Source organism: Fundulus heteroclitus, unplaced genomic scaffold (genome assembly GCF_011125445.2).
Source record: "Fundulus heteroclitus isolate FHET01 unplaced genomic scaffold, MU-UCD_Fhet_4.1 scaffold_116, whole genome shotgun sequence".
Lineage (NCBI taxonomy): Eukaryota > Metazoa > Chordata > Actinopteri > Cyprinodontiformes > Fundulidae > Fundulus > Fundulus heteroclitus.
In genome coordinates, this window is record NW_023396529.1 from 85676 (window position 1) to 95709 (window position 10034).

At 41.3% G+C, this 10034-nt stretch overlaps 1 long non-coding RNA gene across 1 annotated transcript; it reads right to left on the bottom strand.

Moving 5' to 3' along the window:
• Nucleotides 1-1733: 1733 nt before the first annotated feature.
• On the bottom strand, nt 1734-9810 carry LOC118558264. Its single transcript, XR_004928268.1, has 4 exons — nt 9784-9810; nt 9555-9662; nt 9224-9460; nt 1734-2143 (listed from the first exon to the last, which is right to left on the bottom strand). It is a non-coding gene; the product is annotated as an uncharacterized LOC118558264 (long non-coding RNA).
• Between the last annotated feature and the right edge of the window lie 224 nt (nt 9811-10034).

Consider the following 10034-nt stretch of genomic DNA (forward strand, 5'->3'; position numbering starts at 1 on the left):
TTTGAGAGTATCTTCTCTCTGCATCTGACAGCGTACGGGAGCAGAATGCTACTGGCTTTAAGCCGTCGTCATGTTCTTGTAGTAGAGCTGCCCCTAAGCCATAGCTACTTGCATCGGCGCTGATGACAGTCTTCCTATTTGCGTCATAATATGCCAGAGCTGGGGCCGACACGAGCATAGCTTTAACTGTGATGAACGCTTGTTCTTGTGTGTCGTCCCATACCCACTCTCTTCTTAACAAGCTGGTGAGTGGGTGTAGCTTGGTGGAAAGGCCTGGCAAGAATCTTCCCACGTAATTAATCAGACCCAGAACCTGACGAAGCTCCTCCACATTTGTGGGACTCTGCATCTGTGCGATGGCTTCTACCTTGGTCGGGTCCGGTCTAATCCCCTCGGCACTGATGATGTGACCGAAGTACCGAGTTTCTGATTTGCTGAAATGACACTTTGCCTTGTTCAGCTTTAAACCACTGCTCCTGATGGTCTTCAGAACTGCATTCAGGTGGTTGTCATGTTCCTCCTTAGTCTGTCCATAAATGAGAATGTCATCCATGACAACCACGACACCTTCATGGTCCTTTAGCAATGTGGATAACTGTCTTTGAAAAATTTCTGGAGCTGACGTGATTCCAAATGGCAGTCGTCTGAAGCAGAATCTACCGATTGGGGTTATAAATGTTGTCAGTTTTCTGCTCTTAGCATCCAGAGGGATCTGCCAAAATCCACATGATGCATCTAAGGTGGAAAACACTTTAGCCCCCGCCAGCTTTGGAGCGATGTCTTCCAAAGTTGGTAAGATGTAGCGCTCTCGTTTCACTGCTTTGTTTAATCGTTTCAGATCCACACATACTCTTACTTGATCTCTGTTTTTCTTTTCAACAGGAACCATCGGGGCGCACCAATCAGTAGGCTCGGTAACCTCTTCTATGATGCCCAAATCTAGCATGCGCTTTAGTTCTGATTCGACCTTCGCAAGGAGGGGAAATGGGACGCGGCGTGGCGTCGTCAGGCTGTAGGGCTCTGCATCTGCCTTCAATTCTATTTTGACTGGGTCGCATTTAAGCAGGCCAATTTCTCCAAAGACGTCCCCGAGGAGGTCTGTGTTTATGTTATTGATCCTCCTGACCAAACCCATCCTCCCAGCAACACTACCTCCCAAGAGGTTATGAGCATAGGGTCCCTTTATGACAGTAACCCAGAAATGGTATTTCTGGCCCTTAAACTGACTTGTGGCCAGAAACTTTCCCACACAGTGGACTTCACCACCGGGGCTGGTGACCAGTGGCATTTTATTTGCTGTGACCAATCTTGGGCTCTTTGTCAGTCTGTTAAATGCAGCCTGGGACATCACTGTGATGTCAGCACCTGTGTCGATTTTAAATCTGACAGAACAGCCATTTACAGGTAACTCCACAAGCCACTCATTTTCTGAATCTGGCTGCTCAATTATGGCTGGTTTAGTATCTGTTACTGCTCCAAGAAAAAACATGTCGTCCCTCTCAGCTGGGTTGTTGGAAGCCACTGACACTTCCTTCAGCATTTTCGTTTTGCAGACTACTTCAAAATGTCCAGTTTTATTACATTTTATTACAAAGGGACCACCAGATCCTGGTGGTCCCTTTGTCAAAGCAAAAATAATCCATAACTGTAGGTCTTCGTGTATGAGTCTGAAGTAGACTGTTTCCATTCTTTATTACAGAACCATAATGATCAACATAATGCAACATCACAGTGTAAATGTCATAACTCATACAATCAAACAGGACCATGTAAGTCAGAGAAACGGGGCAGTTAAAAATCACAGTAATATAATATAAAAAGAGTCAGTATGTCAAGAATACAATGTAAAGAAAGCCTTCAGGCCATTTAGAACACATGATAGACCTGAATCTAATTGCGTATGAGTGGTCGGCTTGGGAATTCTCAGGCATCTCTCCTCCATATCAGGATACAAAATCATAGTTCTCTGGCTTCATCTTCCCCAGCTTCGTCAGTCCTCTTCTTGTTACCCTGCTTGTAGGAGTTGATTCAACTGGATGGCAATGTGTGTTCAGTTCTGGCTCGAGCAATGAGGGTGTTTCTTTGCATTTCCCTTTAATAATCTGCTCCGTGTAGATGGTCGGAAAACATGAACCTTAGTTTTCTGTTCCAAAACAGAAACAAAAGTGGAATTAGTGTTCTTATCAAGGTCCCATTCATGTGTCCTTTATTCAAAACTCCTTTAAGCACTTTCACATAAAGATATTCCTGTTCACAATTATTTAGCTCTCAGCATAAAAAATCCTGCATTGTAATCATTACATCCCGTATGACCTATATTAAAAAAGTAATCTTGAAGTTCAAATGTATATGCAGCAGTTTTTCCTCAGTAATTCTTAACAGAATTCATCCAATGTGTGTCTAACCTTTCAATGTCTGACAATTGAAAATTCTCTGCAACATCATTTTATCATCTTACTCTTTATATGGCTGTTTCTACAAGTGTTGCACGATATCAATACCAGTATCGGTGTTATGGGAATTGTTGGTGGAATTCTAAACAATGATAACCGAGTTCCCATCTTTACTAAATGAGGAGACGGTGGTAATGATGTTCCAGCACTTTTATTGAGAAACAGGGCTAAAAAACAAGTGATAGGATCTGTGCCTAATGTTGTAAAACAGTATACTCAACAAGCTTTATGTAAAGCTTATTACCAGTTCCAATTTTCTAACAAAGCTGAAATATTTTTGTTCAAGCCATGTTAATCTCACCGTGTATCAATTTAATTTGGTCCGGATATTTAATGTGAAAAAAAAACAAACTTTGTTATTGAAGTCTGTCTTTTCCTTTACCTTTTTGTTAACATAGTCCATTCAAAATGTCATTTGAATTACGGAGCTGCAGTTCTCCCAAAACAAATGAACATTTTGAAACCATGAACATTAATTTTAACCAAATTAAATCACATAGATGAACGTTTAGTTACATATGATACATACATACATAGGTACAGTTACATACAAACGATGACATTCGGACAGACAAACACGTGCAGGCCTGCTTTTTTCACTATCTTAAATAGTTCTATGTTTTTCATAATTTTTAAACGTCAATGGCAACGTCGAAAGATGTTTTCAATGTGTTAAGTTCCCGCTTAGTTTAAAAAGGGGAGAGCGTGCGCTGGCTACGACCCCCGAATGTTTCGTCCGCACACGGTTTTACGCTTCAGTCCCGCAAGGACACAACTCTTTGTCTCGCAGAAACCTGGACGCTTACCCATTTTTGAAAGTTATACGTCGTTATTAACAGTTCAGTTACCCATAACGGAAGTGTCTCTTGTCAGTCCCCCTGTAAACGCTTCCCCGGTGCAACGTCCTTTTAGTTCCGTTTCCTTTTTCTATTCATTTTATTAAAGTTTCGCTTTTCTTTTTTTAATTTAATTTTATTTAAATTTTTTAGTATTTAGTAGCAGTACTGCAATATAAAAAAAATTAACCCCTATGTGAGAAATGTCCATGTTTAATCAAATCATTTCAAATCATTTATGCATGTCATGCTTCTGGGCCCCTACTTTTCCAGCATGAAATTGAACCTCTCACCCTGGGGCAAGGCTCGACCCTGAGAACTCTGCCTTTGACCCATTATACGGACTCCTCTGCATCAAGACTTTTTTTTCCCTATTTTTTTATTATTTCTACTTGTCCTTAGCACGATCGACCAACTAAAATGAAAGGCCTCACATCTGATGGTCGCCTTTTTGGTATAATGGTCGAGGTCCCCACTTATCAAAGCTGCGAACGTCTCCGCAACAGTCAAGGACTTAAGCATCCCTGCCGCTTTCATCCACTACACTAGTGGACAGCCTCTTGTGCAAACCGAGACAAGAGGACTTTAATTGACCAGCTGCAAACCGCTCAGCCCGGTCACCCGTTCTCCAGGTGAAAACCGCTCTGCCCCTCCTCCTCCCAGCATGAGAGTCTGCATTTCAGCTGAAAAGGTATTTTAATTAAATTTTGAATTTTAGTTTAATGTTAAAACCTTAGTCACTGTTCTGTATTGCGAATCCTGTTTTATTTGCCTTAAGGATTAATATAATTTATTATTTCTACCGGCTTTTACTTATTACTACCTTTTTAGGTTTACAGTTTTAAATTTAAAAAATTCTTGAGGTACTCTTTAAATGGGGTTTAAATTTTAAAAGCTTGCAAACATTTTTGAGCAATTGCGTTTTGTTTTTTTAAAAGTGCTGGAAAATAATCTCCTTACCGTCTCATGAAAGAAAGGTTCGGATTTTCGTGCCGACGCCCAGAGATGCTCCAAGAGACCTGGAGCTCCTCAACGACCCTTGAAAATCCATTCGGGGTACCAGAGGCCGGATAACCTCTCCGGGATGGCCAAAGCTGCTCCTGTCCCCGGACTCCCTGGCTCGTCGGTCGGAGATCTTGTTCATTTACGCCAAATGTTATAGGAATTGTTGGTGGAATTCAAAACATGTTATAGGAATTGTTGGTGGAATTCTAAACAATGATAACTGAGTTCCCATCTTTACTAAATAAGGAGACAGTGGTAATGACGTTCCAGCACTTTTATTGAGAAACAGAGCAGAGATCACATAGATGGAAAGTTATCGCACCCCACGGTCCCGCTGCAGTCTGCGTCTGCCCTGTCTCTGCCTGTCTCGCTTTCCGGCTTCCCCTAATACTGCACGGTGGCCTTGGCTTGAGACATAACAAAGACAGTCTATCATAGACAATAATCATTCTACGCAGCTTTCAGCCTTGCACTCAGCAAACAGTGGATCTTATACACAGCCATCAGGTCTGCAGGCCTCCCACGTCCAAGTGGTGTGAGGCTATAGTGACTTCAGAATAATATTTCTTATAACAGAATAATATTTCTGGCCCCAATCCAGCACTAAAATGGTGGTATTAGTATCGGCAAGTACCAACAAATAGGGCAAAGATACCATTTTGATGTTTGTATGCCACTTGAACACAGCCTTCTCTCTCCCGACTAGTATTATACATGTTATATATGACTTGCTGTCATAGCAACATGTGCGCAAGCTTAAACCTGCTCGCGAGCAGGTTTATTTCATGTAAACAGGATTAGATTGCAGCTTTATAAGCGGAGGAGGCAGGGAAGGCTGTCCAGCCAGTGCACTTGGGCCACCTAGTTGCAGAGGACGGGACAGAATTGTGGAACACCATTTTTTAATCTTTAATAAAAGATGAAACAAATAATGCTTAGTTCCTGTCGTTTTATTTAAACATTTTTTTTCTAAAGAAAAGCCAGCATATCATCTTTTGCCTGTAATAAGAGATAGTTATGTAAAGTTAGCAATACTACTGTCAAATGATATATTACAACTTACTCTGAAGGTCCTTTTGAAGCAACTCAATCTCTAGTGCAATTTTTCTCTTTTTCAAGTTTTGGAGTTCAATTTCTCCTCTTAATTTGTGTTTTTTCAGGTCAAAATACTATTTTTTGTTGAAAAGCCATTTATATAGGGAACGGATGGCACCCTGTGTCATTTTGTGAAGAAAAAAAAGGGTGAAACATGCCTCATGCAACAAAAGTAAAAATAACCCGTTTTTTCCAGCCTTCTTATTGGTGGCTGTTATAAAAAGACAAACATATAATTTAACAGTGGCTTTTAAAAAAGAGGAAGAAGTTGCTTTTTAAAATACAGTTTAATACTTAAAGGCTACCAGTTTGTAGAATATTCCTGTACTTCACTTTTTCCCCCATGTTCTAGTGGCTCCCGTGGAGGCTCTGACATAAAAGAACAAAGTAAATATGAAATTTTTAAAAAGCAAAACTACATTCTGTAGAAAGTGATAGAAACATCTACCATGGACAGCACTTATGCGTGTAATTTGTCTGCTGCTTTTTGCCAGCCCTCTCTCCTGGCTTGAGCAGACTTTGAGGTGTTCCCTGTCGTTTTAATTAATGACTCAAATTCGGCATAACCTTCCATTAAAAGCTCTTGTTTTGCTGGGAGAAAAACTGTGGGCGTTCTTTGGCCATGCTGAAAAGCCAATAGTAGCATTGCTGATCACTGTTTCTTCTATGGATACTTTTCCCCTTTTAAAGCGACGCATGAACGCGCAGTTATCTCAGATAACTCAATCCAGCGATACTAATCATAAACAACAGGTGTGTTCGAAGAACCCAATTAGCTGGATCATGATTAGCCGGATAAAATCATCTTGGATGTCTCATTTGATCTTGGATGTTTTAAGCAACGTACGAAGAACGGGCCCCAGGTCGTAACTAGTTGATATTCAGGAAGTAGACATACTCTTAGGAGGAAACAGGAAGCAGTTATGTGTATCGACTTCAGCTTGACGTGATCAAGCTGAAGAATAAGCTTGATCAAACCTTCTTATGATGATACTTCTTATGCCTATAATGTACTGCAATTCTAAGCCCTTCAGTTGATTATTTTATCCCTGTTGGTTTTAACAGCAAGTTTATCTACTCAACCCTGGTTGTATTCTATATCCCCCTGTTTGAATGCTGTTCTCTAACCTGACCCTAGCCAGATTGATATCTCTCCGCCTAGCTCCGCCTAGCGTCACACACATCCATCTGGTACCTCTCCCATAGAGTGATTTCTCCAACCAATTTTATTGTCCAGCCAATCAGGATGCAGGGCTGGAGTTTCATAGATGTGACGTAGTGGAGAAGCGACCGTGAGACTGTTTTGATTTAGACAATGGCGGCTCGCATCGAGGAAGCAGACGTTAACATTGATGCTGCTATTTCTTCCGTGTTGTCCAATCTACCTAATATTGTTTCATTCAAAGAACATCAGAGAATGATTCTGAAGGCATTTGTTGGTGGAAACGATGTTTTAGCCCTTCTCCCGACCGGATTTGGCAAGTTTTGTTTTCCGGGCGCACCCGTGGCGGACGCGGCGCCGTGGCGGACGCGGTGCCCGTGACCCTCTTCCTGTCAGCTCACTGTCAATAAAACGCGTGCCACTAGAGCCGCAAACACATTTAAAAAAAAAAAAAAAGTTTTGTTTTTTTCCTGCGTCGCTCTCATAAGCGTCAAGGGTTGGCTTCAGTGTGAGTGGTTGAAATAGCACGTTGATAAAGATGACAGACAAGTGGCTTATCCAATTATATGCAAGGATTTTTGATAAGGCCCAGCCTTCAAAAAAGGCCATTCCTATAGATCAGTCCCAGATGGATGTGAGTGGAGCTAGGCGGAGTGAAATACATCTGGCTAAGGTCAGGTTAGCTGTTCTCAGCCCTCATGTTCAATTTCAAAAACTCCAGATGGAAGAAAATTTAAGCAGACTGTACTCAGTGATGTTCTTACAATTTAATTTGTCCATTATTATTATTGCCCATCCGTCTATCCATTTTCTGACCCGCTTAATCCCTCATGGGGTCGCGGTGGTTGCTGGTGCCTATCTCCAGTGTTCACCGGGCGAGAGGCGGGGTACACCATGTCGCCAGTCTGTCGCAGGTCCTCAACTTGGTGGCTTTTTTGGCCGCCCCTTGCTGAAAAACACATCCCCTGCTATCTCAGAGGAGTTGACACTTTTATGACTGTATTCCTGTATATCCATTTGTAGTTAAAGGACAAGGGTCGGCAAATGCAAATTCTGCCCTGTAAAACAATGACAGCGCAATTGTCGCTGTATGATCTGAAGCCCCATTTGGAGCTTTTAAACAGGCTTTTGAAAAACTGATAATTTGCTGCTGTAATGTTATAATTTTTCAGAATAAAAAGCTAGCAGATGTGCATAATCAAAAAATAACAGAAATACAATTATAGAGCATTCAGTATTGTAAGAAAGCCCACACTGTTGCTGGATAAATACATTATTCTATGAGTTAAGTTCTGTTCCGTTTTATGCCTTTTTCCTTATAAATTTGAAATGTCTGATGCTCCTGAATGAACCATAACTTTCTGACGCTCACGAATGCATCACAATGTTCTGTGAACGCGGTGCTGTGCAGATGCACGTTTGATGCTGTGCAGATGCACGTTTGATCTTCCGCTTAAGACAAAGCTTTGCAGTTTCAAAACTCACATTGGCTCTCACGGTTTATTGTTGTGTGGGAATGAGAAGAGACCATTAAATCTTTGGATTTAATGTTGTTCATAACACCCGTACTTTTGTAAATGAATCTGACGAATAACCACAGTTTTTTTTTTCCATGAGAGGTATATTTAAATGTTTTTATATCACTAATATAAGAACAAGTAGCTCCGTTGGTCATATTTAAATCTGTTTTCCTCGTCGATATGCAGTATCTTGCGATAGATGCATATCTCTGCAGGCATGTACTTTTCGGCATAACACCGGTGCCATGTAGATTCGACGGATGCAGTAAAATGCTAACCAACCAATGGGCAGAAGTTGAAACCTTAAGATCCAGCCCCTCCTCATTTGCATAATGAGGCAGAAATGCATACAGAAATGTAAAAACGACAGACAGAAATGTAAAAAGGACAGGCAGAAATAAATAGCATCGAAGAAATAAATAGGGCAAAAAAATACAAAGAAAGAAAAAAACACAAAAATATAACATGCACATAAATAAATACTTTAAAAAGTAATTTTTAAATAAAATAGTTAAAGAGATATATACATTTATGTCTCACTGTGTAATTTCATTTCTACCTACATTTATTTGTTTATTGTATTTTTGGTGGCAATTAATTGTATGCATATCTATTTATTGAGCATTTATTTATTTATGCATTTATTTTTAAATATGGTAGAGCTGACCTAAAGGACCTCTAGTCTAATAGTTAGCTAAACTCAATAATATGTGATTTTTCCCATCAGGATGTCTAACATCTGGTTAAAAGGAGCATGATTTGGTTATTTGCGTCCGAGGAGAGGGATATTAAATCTCCATTAATCTTATAGGTAACTGCGTGCAATTCCAAAACCATTTTCTCACTGGGGCTTTAATCCTCAATTTTCATTGTTAGTTAACAAATCCAGTCATCATGCTAATTTCACAGTTTTATCCATTTTAGTCTGTAACCATTGTGGCGCTCTATTGATGTCTGCCAGAGTGGCAGACCTTAGCAGTATCCTAATTATTTTGTAATGATCTTAGGAGGAGATGAACCCGATATTCAGCCAGACACTCATGGTTTAAATATGACAGTGGGCTGAGGAAGGGAAGGAGAAAGGTGAGCAGCTGGCCGGAGATGGTTTGAGAAATTATTGATGTTGTGATGGTTGGCAGAGGAAAAACTCACTGGGATGACGGTGAGGCTTGAGCTTGAGGGGGTGTAGTCCAGTGATGTTAATGGGAGGTGCAGAGCTGGTAGGTTCTCTCCAGAGGTAGTGGTGTGAGGGTGGACAGGCAGGCGAGCGCAGGAAGGAGGGCCTCCGTAGAGCGTGGGTCTGAGGTTTACTCTGGTGTCCAGAACGGGAACTCGGAGGGGTCTCAGACGTGGTTTCCGGAGCTTGAACTGTTGAGACTTGGTTTTGAGCTGGGTATCCAGGTTTTTAGGAGGAAGGAGCAAAACAGGATTAGACTTGGGTACGCACAAGGTATCAAGGCTTGAAACTGGGAACAAGGCTTACGGTCTGTACCAACGCATGAGCGTTAACGAACTGACGCCCTCCTCCTGGCTCCAGCTCCGTAAGAAGGTTGGCAATTAACTCCGATGAGGAGCATTTGCCCGTCCAACCCTGCAGAGGAGCAGAGAGAGCGAAAACCCGACCTGCACTTCGGCCTGGACTATGACTTTCATCTTGGCAGCATCAAGTTCTTACTTCACACTGTTGTCAAACTGGTTCACAGTCCACTCACCTCTTGACTTTACAATTTCAGCTCCCTTCCCTCCTTGTCCTCCAGAAAACCTCCATAAACTGCAGCTAGTACAAAGACAGCAGCTTCATCATTACATCATCTACTTCACTCCTGTACATTAACTCCACTGGCTCCCTGTCACATTCAATATAAACCAATCCTATGATCATACAAGGCCAACCACAAGGATGGACAATGCAGGACACATAACCAATACTATGATGACGTCATATATTTTAATTTAACACAGA